Source organism: Moschus berezovskii, chromosome 24 (assembly GCF_049115385.1).
Source record: "Moschus berezovskii isolate FMDL1 chromosome 24, NW_MosBer_1.0, whole genome shotgun sequence".
Taxonomy (NCBI): Eukaryota; Metazoa; Chordata; class Mammalia; order Artiodactyla; family Moschidae; genus Moschus; species Moschus berezovskii.
This window is the reverse complement of record NC_142483.1, coordinates 7,559,877-7,574,713: the sequence shown is the minus strand read 5'-3', so window position 1 is coordinate 7,574,713 and position 14,837 is coordinate 7,559,877. Positions and strand designations below refer to the sequence as shown.

Genomic DNA, 14,837 nt, shown 5'->3' with positions numbered 1-14,837 from the left:
AAACTTGACAGTCATTCCAGAAAATAAGTTGACAGTCTCTTAAAATTAAACCTGAAAATATGATATGACACAGCTACTGAATTTCTAAGCATTTATTTCCAGAGAAATGAACATTTATGTTCATAACAAAAACTTGTAGATAAATGTTTCAGTTCAGTTCAGTTGCTCAGTCGTGTCCGACTCTGCAACTCCATGAACCGCACCACACCAGGCCTCCCTGTCCATCACCAACTCCCGGATTACACCCAAACCCATGTCCATTGAGTCAGTGATGCCATCCAACCATCTCATCCTCTGTCATCCCCTTCTCCTCCTGCCCTCAGTCTTTTCCAGCATCAGGGTCTTTGCCAATGAGTCAACTTTTTGCATCAGGTGGCCAAAGTATTGGAGTTTCAGCTTCAACATCAGTCCTTCCAATGAATATTCAGGACTGATTTCCTTTAGGATGGACTGGTTTGATCTGCTTGCAGTCCAGGAGACTCTCAAGAGTCTTCTCCAACACCACAGTTCAAAAGCTTCAGTTCTTTGGCATTCAGCTTTCTTTATAGTCCAACTGTCACATCCATACATGACCACTGGAGAAACCATAGCCTTGACTAGACGGACCTTTGTTGACAAAGTAATGTCTCTGCTTTTCAATATGTTTATAGTGGCTTTATTCATAGTAGTCAAAAACTGGAAACCACTCAGATGTCAGTGGTTGATTGGTTAAACAAACTGAGGCACATCCACACCACAGAATACTACTCAGTAATAAATAGGAACAAACTATTGGTACCACAACATAGACGAATCTCATGGAAATTATGCTGAGAGAAAGAAGCCATTTCACAAGGTTACATACTGTATGATTCAATTTACATAACATTCTTGAACTTAAAATTTTTGAGAAATGAATAATTAGAATTCAGTTCAGTCACTCAGTCATGTCTGACTCTTTGTGACCCCATGGACTGAAGAATTCCAGGCTTCCCTGTCCATAACCAACTCCCGGAATTCACCCAAACCCATGTCCATTGAGTCAGTGATGCCATCCAACCATCTCATCCTCTGTTATCCCCTTCTCCTCCCACCTTCAATCTTACCCAGCATCAGGGTCTTTTCCAATGAGTCACTTCTTTGCATCAGGTGGCCAAAGTTTTGGAGCTTCAGCTTCAGCATCCGTCCCTCCAATGAATATTCAGGACTGATTTCCTTTAGGATTGACTGGTTGGATCTCCTTGCAGTCCAAGGGACTCTCAAGAGTCTTCTCCAACACCACAGTTCAAAAGCATCAATTCTTCAGTGCTCAGCCTTCTTTATAGTCCAACTCTCACATCCATATGTGACTACTGGAAAAACCACAGCTTTGACTGTACGAACCTTTGTTGGCAAAGTAATGTCTCTGCTATTTAATGTGCTGTGTAGGTTGGTCATAGCTTTTTTTTCTAATATTCTTAAATATTACGTTAGATAAGAGAAAATAAAGCAGGATGGCTAATGTCAGATTACATCAAAAAACACAAAAAAGTAAAAAGTAAATGGATTAACATTATTCATTAAAAGCAAATTATTACCCATTGCTTATGCAAGAACTCCTATAAGATCACCATATAGATTGAAAATAAAGGGGTTGGAAAGAGTTATTCTATTAAAAAGTTAGTCAAAAGATTACTAAGATCAAAACAGAATTTATGCAAAATTCTTAAGCTGGAAAAGACGACTATGTAATATTAAAGGAATAGTCTATTAAGAAAGTAATTTTCATTTTGTTAGTATTAGAAGATGTAAAATTCATAATAAAATATTAATGTTGGTTTTAAATAGATTTTACAAATAAAATATTTTCCCAATTTTAAAGGAGAAAGTTTCTCCTATAAGCATAACCCTTATCGTGTTTATGCTTGAAACTGCTGGACACATTCCAGATCAAGATTTTTGATAACAATAATTTCAAATTCTTGCTAATTACAATAAATGGGAAGCTTTATTTATTTACACAAGTAATAATTTTTAAATAAAAATTAAAGCAAAATATTTACAACCATACAAAATTTTACAACAGTTGAAATTATATTTGAAGAATCTAATAGCTTTTTTCTCTTTTATTAGCAAATAAAATGTTGAAATGTCTTATAATGTTGTAGTACAAATGAATATCAAAGGCAATGAAATGTGTTAAGAGTTTAAAAAATGATGCAACTCTACAAAGCTCACAAATATTGCTAGAACAGTCACCCTGCAGTTAGTTTGGATGCCACTAAAAGGGTACATCAGGCACAAATGGACACAAGTGACCGAAATATGTAAAACATGAGTGCACACAGCTGCTTAAAGCTATGTCAGCTGGGAGCCCCACTGAGCTTCCCCAGCCCCCAATATTTACCAAAAGCCTGTGCTCCATCTCCCAGGCACCTGGACTGTGAACCTCAGTTCTGCAGACCCCTTGTCCTTGCTGGGCAGCCGTGAGCTCTGCAGCTGGCTGGCGATGTGGATGTCCCCTTATCTGGGCTCTTAGCACGTTACCGTAGAGCTCAAGGGCCGGCTGTACGTCATGAGTTTACTGTTCATGGGGGCTACATTGTGCGCTTCCCCGGGCAAGGGGCTACCTTCCAGAAAACCCATGAGGTTGCCTATGAGAAGGCCCTGCCCAACTGTCCTGAGGGCTGAAGATATCAATATGTTACAACACCTACAGTCCATTCATGGTGCACCAGTGGAGCAGCTCTGGAACCAAGACTGTGTAGAGACCTTGATAAACACTGACCAGATCCGAGTTCATAACAGAGTTATTAGCAAATAAGAAGGAAATGTTATGACACAGACCACATTCTCTGACCACAGTTTATTAAATTAAAAATTGTCTTTATGTAAATTATAAAAACCAAAAAAACATGTTTCTGAAAACTGAAAAAATAAATTTTTAAATGCCTTATGAGTTAATAATGAAAGCAGAACAGAGGTGACAAACAATTAGAGCTGAATGAAAATGAAAGCGTCAGTCCACAATCTATAAGTCCACAAGTCTGAAATATAAAAGAATCTGAAAACTGAAACTTTTGTTCGTAACTTTATTCACCTGACCCGAGATCATTCACAGTCTCAGTGATCCCACCTCTAGGCAAGATGGATGAAGGAAAAAAGAATGAGAAAAGGCACAGATAAGCAATATTATCAACAACAGTCACGAAAGATTAAACTAAAACAGAGATGATAGAATGCCTGTGGCAACTTTATGACAGTACATTTGGAAGTTTGGACAAAATGGATAATTTCCTAGAAAATTATACGTTGGTGAAGTTGACTCATGAAAAATAGAAAAACTGAATAAACTTTTCTAAGAAATTGAGTTACTAAAATCTCCTTTATCCTTTGGCAACTTTTCAGAATGAGAAAAACAAACGGCCAATAGGAAAATATGCTAAATTTCCATTGTAATCAAGAAAGCGCACACTGAAACAGTATTGGGTTAACCATTCCCATCCATCTGCTTAGTAAAGATGAAAACGCCAATTTTCATTGAGGATTTGGAGAAACCAGCCCTCTCCCATAATGTGGGTAGGGATGTAAGTTGGCAAACCCATTTGACAAGCAGTTTGGCAATATCTAGAAAATGTAGAGATGCTCTGATTCAGCAGTTCTGTTTTTAGATACATGTCTGGCCTGAAGAAATTTCAATACTGGCACACAAAGAAACAGCAAGGGGGCCAGAGTAGCTGGAGCAGAGGAAGTGAGAGGGAGTGTATGGAGACCCAGGGCAGAGAGGTAGTTGGGAGCCCCATGTTGTGTGGGGCAGGTGGGCTTTCGGCAGGGCTTTGCCTTTGACTGGGCATGAGCTGGGGAACGGTCAGAGGGCCCTGGGTAGCAGAGTAGTGACAGGATCACATCACTCTGGTGGCTGCATTGATCACAGCCTGTTGAGGCAGACGCCAGCAGGGAAACAAGAAAGGCAAAGTTCCCATGACAGAGGCTTTTTAAGGATAGGAGCAGGAGGTGGAAATGAGTGGTCAATCCTGAATATGCCGGGGTCACGTGCCTGATGCTGAGCACAGGTGTAGCACCATCCTCACCCCACACAGTGAGTTAGAAATCTTCCAACAGCAGACAAGTCAGCTTCCTTTCGTTGGTACTTGTTGAAATCCAGTTTCTTCCCAGGAGAGCAGTACTTCTTTCCTGTTCCTTGCGAAAGTGAGGAGGCCACCACTATCACTGCTTGTTTAATTTTGACCTTCTAAAGAGTTGGTGTTGGAGAAGGATTTCTGCAAGTGAGTCATTATGACCATTTTTAGTCACATAGAGTGTGGAGGTGTCTTGGAATGAAGCAAGAAAGCAGATCCCTAGATAGATTGTCAAAATCACTAAGATCTTGAGAAAAGACATTGCAGAAATAAACAAGATAAAAAACATTAAATAATATTAATAATAAGGGGAGCTATGACTCTGCCTCCAGAAGAAGGAACGACTGCACTGTTTTTGGCGCCCCTTCCTAAAAGTAGATTTGCTCATATTCTTCTCTGAGGGAAGATTCTTGCTTGATTCTGAATGATTCACTGGGTCTTCTGAGTTTGGGACTTTATGAAGAAAATAAGGGTATTATTTGAAAAGAACCTATCATTTGTTTAAAGGTGTGAGATGCTGGGAAAGATTGAGGGCAGGAGAAGAAGGGTTGACAGAGAATGGGATGGTTGGATGGCATCACCGACTCAATGGGCATGGTTGGGTGACCTCTGGGAGCTGGTGATGGACAGGGAGGCCTGGTGTGCTGCGGTTCGGGGGCTCGCAAAGAGTCAGACACGACTGAGCAACTGAACTGAATACTGAATGAGTTGCCAAGCAGTTACTTTGAACAGACTTAAATGACAGATATTACAAGGCAACCCAGCAGCGTGATTCAGTCCTTTGGTTTTAAGAGCTTAGGAACACGTGTCACCCCGCACTGGTCTGAGCATGTGGCTGGGTGAGCAGAGCGCCACATGGATTTTAGTTGTCACTTGCCCCTACAGCAGTTGCAGCAGGCTTGTTTAAGGAACAACCTATAAAATTGTCATTGCCTATCCCTCCTCCAGCCACATCTTGGTAAAACCCAGAGCTCAGAGCAACCAAAGATCTCCTTACTTCAGTCGGGCTCCTTTTTAAAAATCCTTGTTGATTTTTTGTTGTCGTCTGCTCACTTGGGCCCCACTCACCCCAGACCTACTGAGCCAGCAACTCTCTGGGTGGGCCTGTCAATTTGTACTTCAGCAAGGACAGGTAGGAGAAGCACTGTGAGGGAGGGCTCCTACACAGAGGCCACAGTGATCCACCCAACTCCAGCTGGGCTCACCACTTCTTTTTATTAAGACTGAGACATTAACTTTCATGAGTCTCTTTCTTTTTATAGTTTCACAAAATTTGGACTTTAAAGTAGATACTTTTTATAACCCTTTCTCTGTGTAACATTTTAGCTATTTTCCCCTTTACAGATCCATTTAAATATAAGAACTTAGGAGCTGTACTTTTCTTTTGTATGGCTCTGTAAAATGTCTCTTGCTTCTCTTCTCCTCCTCATCCCTTCTATAATCAAAGCCTTCTGGATATTCTAATTTTGAGGTAGCAGTGGGTTTAGGCTTGCCTGGTTTGTCATGTGTGAAAAGCTCTTACTTCCAGTGGTGGAATTTGAGGCTTCACAGCAGGTGTTTGGTTGATAATTTTGGTTGAGGATTCTGCAAAAATGTCACTGTAGATGCACCCCTTCTGCTTGCTAACTCCACTGGCTCTTAATTATTCACATAGATCTCCTGTAGCTTCATTTTGATCTACTTTCTCAGTTACTTTCCTCTTTGACCAAAACAATTTCATGTTTTAATCATCATAGTTTGAAGCTGGGAGGCCTGAGCTTCAGTCCTGACTCTGCCAGTGAATCTGAGACACTGACCATGGCTTGTTACCCCTCAGCACCTCAATTTCTCCAAAAGTAAAGGAAAGAAGATTGGACTCTTATCACAGGTCTAACAGCCTGTGGAATTTGGGAAGCTGTCTCTTGTTCTGTTTAACAGTGCCTTAAAGGAAGAAGAGTAAAGAGGAGCCTCTGCCCTGGATGTTTCTTCTTCTGGTGTCTCTTTTGCTATTTCATTATGAGTCTAAGGAAGTGGGGTGAAAGACAAGGTTACGGAAATGATTCGGCTCTCTCCCCAGATGGGCTTTTTGCACTGCTTCGAAGCCCTCCCTCACAGTGCTTCTCCTACTTGTCCTTGCTGCAGTACAGATTGACAGGCCCACCCAGAGCATTGCTGGCTCGGTAGGTCTCGGGTGAGTGGGGCCCAGGACTGCTTTTCTAACAATGTGTCGCTGACACTGCTGGATGGGGACCTTACTTTGAGCACCACAGCCTCCTCAACATCTCGACTTGTGTGATAACACCTAGAGTATCAGCTGAGCCTCAGGATTCTCTAGGTGTCTGTGTAGTGGTCTACATGTCTTAGCTTCTCGGTCTCCATGACAGCCCTTTGCAGAAAAGGAATGTAAAATTACTGTTGTGCAGAGGAGAAAGTCCTGGTTGTGACGGGTTAAGGAATATGCCTGATCCCCATCTTTCAGAGAAGGCAGAGATGGAAGTCAAACCCTGGCTGTCTGACTTGGAGCTAGTGCTTAATTTCACTTCCCATTCTGTGTTACCACCCTGTAGACATGGCCCACACCCAGTCTTCTGTGCCTCTGCTTACACTGGCCCTGCCTGGAGTGCTTCTCTGCCTGGAGTGGGCTCTGCCGTATCATCCTCAGAGGCCATTTCAAAGGCTCCCTCTCCTTGAAGCTCCTCCAGATTTCCTAGTCTGTTACTGCTCCAATCCAGACTATTGATAACACCTTCCTCCTGTGAATATCCATTGTACTTTATCCTGGCTGTACTCTGTGGGTCTTGTGTCTTAGCTTCTTGTTTTCCCGGCTTCATTGCACAAGCCTGTGAGCTCCTTAAAGGTGGGGACTAATGCTTGTTCATGTTTGTATTCGCTGCCCCCTCCATTCCCAGCACCCAGCGCAGGGCTTCAGATGTACTCACATTGACCAGACACACGTGTTGGATTGAACTTGAAAGAAGTGGCTTATTCCTTGGTGCAGACTGCGCCTCTGGGAAATCATCCTGCTGGGTGTTTATCAGGAGTGCTTAGGGATAACTCAGGTGAGAGGGAAAGACAGGAAGTGGATTGAGAAGAGGGAGAAACTGGGCTGCGTGCAGTCTCAACAAAGGCCTCAGCTGACTCCATGGGGAGCTCTGGAGCTGGGAGGACCCTGTAGAGTTACGAAGAGGGGAGACAGTGGATGAAGGCTGTTAAGGGTCTGTGACTCTTTTCAGCCAAAGTGGTGCCCAGAGGAGGCTGACAGCTGTGGCTGTGTTGGCAGCCCTCCCAGCACCGGGGGAATGAACCCTGATCTGAAGGGGAGCCTGGGATGCAGTACAGTGACCCTGGCTGCACCCCCTATTTGACTGTGCCCACCCTTTCAGCCCTGATGCTTCCCTCTAGTTCCTGCTGCCTGCTTTTTGTATCTTCTACCCAACTCAGGCATTTGGGGTGGCCTCTGGCGTGGCAGATCGTACCAGCTGACTGCCCCACCTCTATGTCTCTTCCTTCCTTTCTAACTGTGATTACATTCAGGACAGTCTCCCTTTTAGCTCGGGATGGCTGTGTGGCACCGTCTTGGCCAATGAGACTGAAAGGGAGATCTACTAGGAATTCCTAGGAAATTGTTCTTCTCTTATATTCTTGCTGCCCCTTCCTCCTCCTCTTAATTTATCTCTTCTTTTTCCTTCCTGCTTAGAATGCAAATATGAGGCTGCCGGCGGGCCAGCCATCTGGAGCCCATGTGGCAGCAGGGGGACAAAAGCATTACTCTAGGGGTGTAGAGTAGCGAGCCGGACGCAGAAGCTGGGGTATTTGTGCGAGTCAGACAAGTCCATAATTAGTCAAGCCACCCCTGTGGCTGGGTTTCTGTTGTGTGCAGGTGGAGAGACTCAGCTGGCATTGATCACCCCTGTTATGGCTAGTGTCTGTGCTGACCTCTCAGTACATTTTTCTCATGTATCTGGTTATCTAGAAGTACATGTGCTGGAGCTGAGACACAGATTATGGGTCTTGGGCTTAGGGAGCTGATGAAGAGTCTTGGAAAACAGGGAAGGGATCCTAAAGTGTGGGTGTGGAGGAGGTTTGGCAGTAAGAAACAAGCAAAGGCAGACGAAAGCGTAAGCCAAATCATTGTTGTTCAATAATGGTCATTTCCTGCCAACATTGTCGCCAACACATCCAGGTCTTTCATGGGCCCTACAGGACTAGGAGGGTGGCCTAGGAGAACTTAGGCCTCAAAGAGGGGCAGAACTGAGGCTGAATCTTGAATTCCTCTCTGGTAAGCTGTGTGACCTTGGGTGAGTTGCTTAGCCTCTCTGAATTTTTGTTTGGAAAAAGATTTAATGTGACTTACATAGAACTAGGTCAAGAGAAACGTTTCAGATAAATCTTTGAGGAAATGGAGGAAAACAAGTGGACAGCAGTGAGTCAGGCCACAGACGGTGTGCTCCAAATTTTGGTATACTTTCTGGAGGCCTTCCAGCATCTTGCTGTCAGCTCAGCAGCAAATGAAAAGAGTAAAACACGGCTAGTTTTGAATTCTTAGGACTCACAAAATCAGCAGAGTAGTTCCCCAGGAAATGCCGTTCTTGGTACTGAATTTGAGAAGTGTCTCTCGTGGGTCTTCTTTGAGACGAAATGAACATGGTGAAGTCTGTACAGACAAGATTGTCTTGAAAAAGGTGGTTAAATAAGTTTGGAAAGCCCATATGTATCAGATCTCCTTCTTGGAGTGTCCCACGTTAATGTATTAAAGACCCCGTGAATTTCACAGCAAACAGACTAGCTTCCAGAGCTTCTGGAGCACAGAAGAGTATCTTTGACTTCTTTCTCCTTTTGCTCCTAATTTTCTATCACAGCTGTTCACTGGTGTATCAGGGAGCACATGATGGCAGCTACTGGGGCAATGTAATCAATATCCTTAACAAGACCCATGGAGTAGACACAGCAGAGCACTGCAAAGAGCTACTTTATAGTGGAATACTCCTCAGTGTAGGTCAGGTGCTGAAACACAGTTCAGGAAAAGAGGTTCTGGGTTGGGGGAAATGTGGTGTGGAGGCTGCATCTGCCTCCCACGAAGCATCCATTAAGAGTGCATGGATTAATCTCCCCTTTCTGGACCTAGAAGATAGTCCCTTGCTAAGGGATTAGGACCATTCTTAACATACGAGTTATTCCTTTCTTTGGATTGAGTTGAAATTTTCCCTTTTATGGGTTTCCTAAAAGCAAAAATATGGATGTGAGAGTTGGACTGTGAAGAAAGCTGATCGCAGAAGAGTTGATGCTTTTGAACTGTGGTGCTGGAGAAGACTCTTGAGAGTCCCTTGGACTGCAAGGAGATCCAACCAGTCCATTCTAAAGGAGATCAATCCTGGGTGTTCATTGGAAGGACTGATGCTAAAGCTGAAACTGCAATACTTTGGCCACCTCATACGACGAGCTGACTCACTGGAAAAGAGTCTGATGCTGGGAAGGATTGAGGGCAGGAGGAGAAGGGGACGACAGAGAATGAGATGGCTGGATGGCATCACCGACTCGATGGACATGAGTTTGAGTGAACTCTGGGGTTTGGTGATGGACAGGGAGGCCTGACGTGCTGTGATTCATGGGGTCGCGCAGAGTAGGACACGACTGAGCGACTGAACTGAACTGAACTGAACTGAAAAGCAAAAGTACAGTCCCAGGCACCTTAATAGGAAGGAAGTATATTCAGTTCAGTTCAGTTCATTTCAGTCGCTCAGTCGTGTCCTACTCTGCGTGACCCCATGAATCACAGCACGCCAGGCCTCCCTGTATATTATTTGTACTTAAATACATATTTCTCCCAACAGGAAGGTCACATGAGTAGGGGAGAGAAAGGCCTGGTATAGCGAGGTCATTCTGAGGCCCCTTGTAGAAACTCCAGCCTACTTCTAAAATGCAGTCAGAAAGCAATGGCAGAAGGTCTTGGTAGCCCAGGCCAGTTTCTTTAAGTGGGTCAATTCACACCTGATAACCAGAGCCATTTCCTGGCTTGAAACATCCCAGGGAAGTCTGCTGAGAAGAGGATAGACAGGATGGATGTGTCATCCTGAGTTCACATGTGTGGAGCATTTGACATGGGCCTTGAGGATACCTCCAGTTCGTCCCTCCCAGCACTCAGGATCCATACTCAAGATTGTCCAAGACCCAACTTATCCATGAAGCTTTGGGCAGCAGTTCCGCCTCCAGGCAGTCTCTTCATTCTGCCTCATTGCCTGTATCAGTGTTTCTCAAACACGACCTCTGGGGAATCTTGCTAAAGTGCAAATTCTGGTTCTGTAGGCATGGGGTAGGACTTGACATTGGACCATTCTGATAAGCTCCCAGGTGATGTGGATGTTGCTGGTCCACCCACCTCATGTCAGAGAAAAAGGCCCTACATCAAACCAGTCAGCACTGCTGTTGAGTGCCTTCTAATAGTTCACACTGAGAATAGGTCTTACATTTCCCCTCTATCTGTCGTGAATCTTAGCTCAGGACTGCTTCCATGAACACTGCTTCCTGCATGTTTGGTGGGCACCATGGGAGCTCTCAGAAAAATCGCAAAAATCTACCTGATTCTTCATGGACTTAAGCTGGGATCATGGGTCATTAACAGAAAACATCTTTGCCCCTCTGTCAGCCCAGGCTGCCTCAGTTTTGATCCCTGTGTTGAAATCCCCTCTTCTTACCTGGTCTTTTTGCCCTTTTGTCTTAACTTCTATAGAAGGATGGAAACTAACAACCTTTGATTTTAAGTGCTTAATTTCCTCCTTGCAAGTTTTGAATTATCTGCATGACTCATCTCTCCCCCTACTTTTTGAAAGTCTGCATCTCCCTGTCCCCTGCTAACCTCGAAGCCCACTCACTCCTGGGATGTGTCACAGTTCTGTGTCAGTTTCCCTGAGAGTCTTCCCACCTTCTCTCTGGGGGAGAGAGACTGTTGATGCCTCCCCCATCCACGCCCTGTTTGCCCCTTCTTTGCTGTCTCCACACATTCCCTCTGCTGCTATTCTTAGACGGCTGTGCTTTCTGTAGAGGATCCACACAACCTCCAGGGTAAAGAGTGTGATTCACAGGTCATGGAGGCTGTCCACATGGGCTGGGACCAAGAGGCAATTCAGAAACTGGTGGGTTGTGATCACCTCACTCATTGCTCTTCACCTCTGCCTAGGTCACTGTGTCATAACCAACAATGTGGATAAGTGGGGACTCACCTAGAACAGGGGCAGGGGAGTGGCTGGACTGCTATTTTGCATCAGAAGTGTCCCGTGGTGCATCCTACACAGGCTCTAATGGAGTATCTTGACCCAGGTTCTGATTCCATCCAAACAGCTCAGTCTGGTGGGTGGGGCTTGGTGGTAAAACTGCAGACAGCACCTAAATCTGCTTCCAAAAGCCAGCTGATGTGTCTTTCAGAGCCACACTACAGATCAGGAGTATAAAGAATGCTGAGGCCATCCAGGGCCAGCAGAACCTCCTCTACAGCTCGGCAGGATTTCAGGACCAACATATGTGAACTAGAATTCACAGGGATACTGTCAAGCTAGAGTCAGGAATCAGTGCTCCAGAGATTTAAATGGTGCCCATGTTTCTCTTTCATCCACAACCAAGGCAGCCTGATATGAGATATAAGATTGGCATTTGAGGGCATACGATTTTAGGTGGTGATGGTGCAAGGGGGTTTTAAAGGAGGCTGTAATCTGATTGTTAATCTGACACAGTTTCCTTTGCTAGAAGCAACCATTTTGAGGGGAAACTTGCTTTCTGCGGTATAAAGTTTAGTTCCTTATCTCATCAAGGTGTGACTTTCAACACTTGTTTATAGTGGGGTTGTTTCTCTTTTTCTTGCAAATGTGTAAGAACTCTATATATTGTAGATATCAATAGTTTATCAGTCTTCTTTGTTACAAGTGTATTTTCTCCAATTATTTTTATATTGAGTTTGCTGTGGTCTATTCCAGTGGTCCCTAACCTTTTTGGCACCAGGAATCGGTTTTGTGGAAAACGGTTTTTCCACAGACCAGGGTGGAGGATGGTTTCTGTTTTGCCAGCTGTTTATCTTGTTCTGTGCAGCCCAGTTCCCAGCAGGGTATTGACTGTGAGGTTAGGGACTCTTCTGTCCTAAAAAAAGTGGAAAAGTGTATATGTTTACCTTTTCTTTTACAGCTTCTAAATTCTTATGCCATATCATTAATAAAAGGAAACACTGTTGACTAGTATGTGTTCCAGAAGTTTCTTTCTCTTGAATTTTCTAGGTGTATGAATGTCCAGAGTTTTATCTGGACATTTATCTGGTGTTTGTTAGACCCTCTAAGGTAATATTGAATTATAATGAGGGTAGCAGACATTGATAGATGGTGCCTGACTTATTTGGCTAGTTTGGGGTAATACATTTTAAGGACTTTTGGTAACAGATTTCAGCACAGATAGTTTCATATTTTCCCCCGTTTTGGAGATAATTGCTGAGCTTTTATCAAATAATTTTTTAGTTATCTATTAAGGCAGTTGGGCTCAACATTCAGAAAACTAAGATCATGGCATCTGGTCCCATCACTTCACGGGAAATAGATGGGGAAACAGTGGAAATAGTGTCAGACTTTATTTTTTTGGGCTCCAAAATCACTGCGGATGCTGATTGCAGCCATAAAATTGAAAGACGCTTACTCCTTGGAAAGAAAGTTATGACCAACCTAGATAGCATATTAAAAAGCAGAGACATTACTTTGCCAACAAAGGTCTGTCTAGTCAAGGCTATGGTTTTTCTAGTGGTCATGTATGGATGTGAGAGTTGGACTGTGAAGAAAGCTGAGCGCTGAAGAATTGATGCTTTTGAACTGTGGTGTTGGAGAAGACTCTTGAGAGTCCCTTTGCCGGGAGCCAGCGAGGGAAATCCTACCCGTGGCAAAGGTCAACTGGGGAAGAGGCCTGACGGGCAAAGGCTAATCAGGACTCGAGGAGCCCCCTGGACTTACCTGAGCATCTACCCCAAAGAAAACCGGAGTCTGACTGCTCTACTATCTTACGCCTCTTACCAAGTCCTCTAATACTTACGGGGGCTTCCCCCCAACCACCTTTCTCTGAAAACATTAATTCAGAGCTGTAGTTTAAAAGTTCTCCTCGGCTTAATAGGAGTGTTCCAATCCAAGCCCCTCTGATAACTTTCTAACTTGCATGACAAGTTTGTCCGGGCTCTTACAACTATGAGTGTGACTGTTTATAGCCTCCCAGCCATGCAAGGACAGAAAGCCTAATATTCTAAAATACAGGAATCTGTTGAAGAAGTTAAAATCATTAGAGTAGTACTAAAAAATATTTCATTGTTGAATCAATGCTTGCTGCAGTTTCCTCTGTCTATTGTATCCTTGGAAATATATTAATCACATATAAAGAATATAAGTAGTAGCCTTTGATTTAACCACATCAGATCTTAAGTTAATAAATTCCTTTCTTGCAGCTCACTACACCGGTGCCTTATAGGAATGTAACTTTGTTATGTGTCTAGCACCTGACTCTAGGAAAGTCACCTTAAAAGAATATAAGCCTTTTACTTGCTAACTAACCTATTGTTAGGAGAGAGGGCCATAAACTGTTAGCAGGCCCCCTGGCCAGAAGATGATGTAAACCACCTAAAACTTTTATCACGAGACACACAAAAATAAGCCTTGATCCTGATAAGGGTCAAGACTGCTGACCCCACGTGATTTTGGCGTGAATCTATACCTCCCTTTCTCTGTTTCTTATGCGCATAACTTAGGGTATAAAAGCAGCACTGGAAAATAAAGTTTTGGGCCTTGCTCACTGAAGCTTGGTCTCCCCGTGTCGTTCTTTCTCTTCTTCCGTCCTTTTCTCTATTCTCCTTTTTCTGGTTGAGATCCTTGGAGCGCTGGGCCCTCTGAGTTTACTTATCTGCCTGGGCTTCTAAGACCCACTCGAGGGGGTGCCCTGGTGGGGTGCCTCCAGTGATTCGAGAGGGCGCCTGCTGCCTGCGTAAACAGAGCAAACCCCGCGCTGGGGTTTTATTGGTTTCCAGCGTAAACCAAGGAATCATCAGCCCCTGTCTCTCTCTCTTTCTCTCTCTCTCTCTGACGCCGACGCCGTTCATCCCGAGGATTCCCTGGGCCATATCGAGGCTGGTCCCCGATATCCCTTGGACTACAAGGAGATCCAACCAGTCCATTCTAAAGGAGATCAGTTGTGGGTGTTCATTGGAAGGACTGATGCTAAAGCTGAAGCTCCAATACTTTGGCCACCTCATGCGACGTGTTGACTCACTGGAAAAGACTGATGCTGGGAGGGATTGGGGGCAGGAGGAGAAGGGGATGACAGAGAATAAGATGGCTGGATGGCATCACCGACTCGATGGAGGTGGGTTTGAGTGAACTCTGGGAGTTGGTGATGGACAGGGAAGCCTGGCGTGCTGTGATTCATGGGGTTGCAAAGAGTCGGACACGACTGAGCGACTGAACTGAACTGAACTGAACGTAGTTATTTGGGTTTTAGTCCGTTAATCTAATGCATTAAGAGAAAAGAACTCCTAATCTGGATGCCTTTTCACGTTCAGCTGTCATCACTTGACCACAGTATATTATTGTTTTGATGTACTGCTAGCTTTTATTCCCCAATGTTTTAACTTTTACTTATAAATTTATAAGTGAAATTGACATATAGTTGCACTTTCTTTCTTTAAAAATAGACTGACCTCACAAAATTAAATGGGAATTTTTCTGTAGTTTTCTATGAGCTACAACAATTTAAATA

General features: G+C 44.0%; 1 protein-coding gene across 1 annotated transcript in view; it reads right to left on the bottom strand.

Annotated features, from left to right (window-relative positions):
* CCR2 (C-C motif chemokine receptor 2) overlaps window positions 1-11,312 on the bottom strand; it is a 61,913-nt gene extending 50,601 nt beyond the window's left edge. Inside the window, exon 1 of the mRNA XM_088831584.1 lies at window positions 11,294-11,312. The gene's annotated coding sequence lies outside the window, so the exon portion shown is untranslated. The remainder of the gene's footprint in view (window positions 1-11,293) is intronic.
* Between the last annotated feature and the right edge of the window lie 3,525 nt (window positions 11,313-14,837).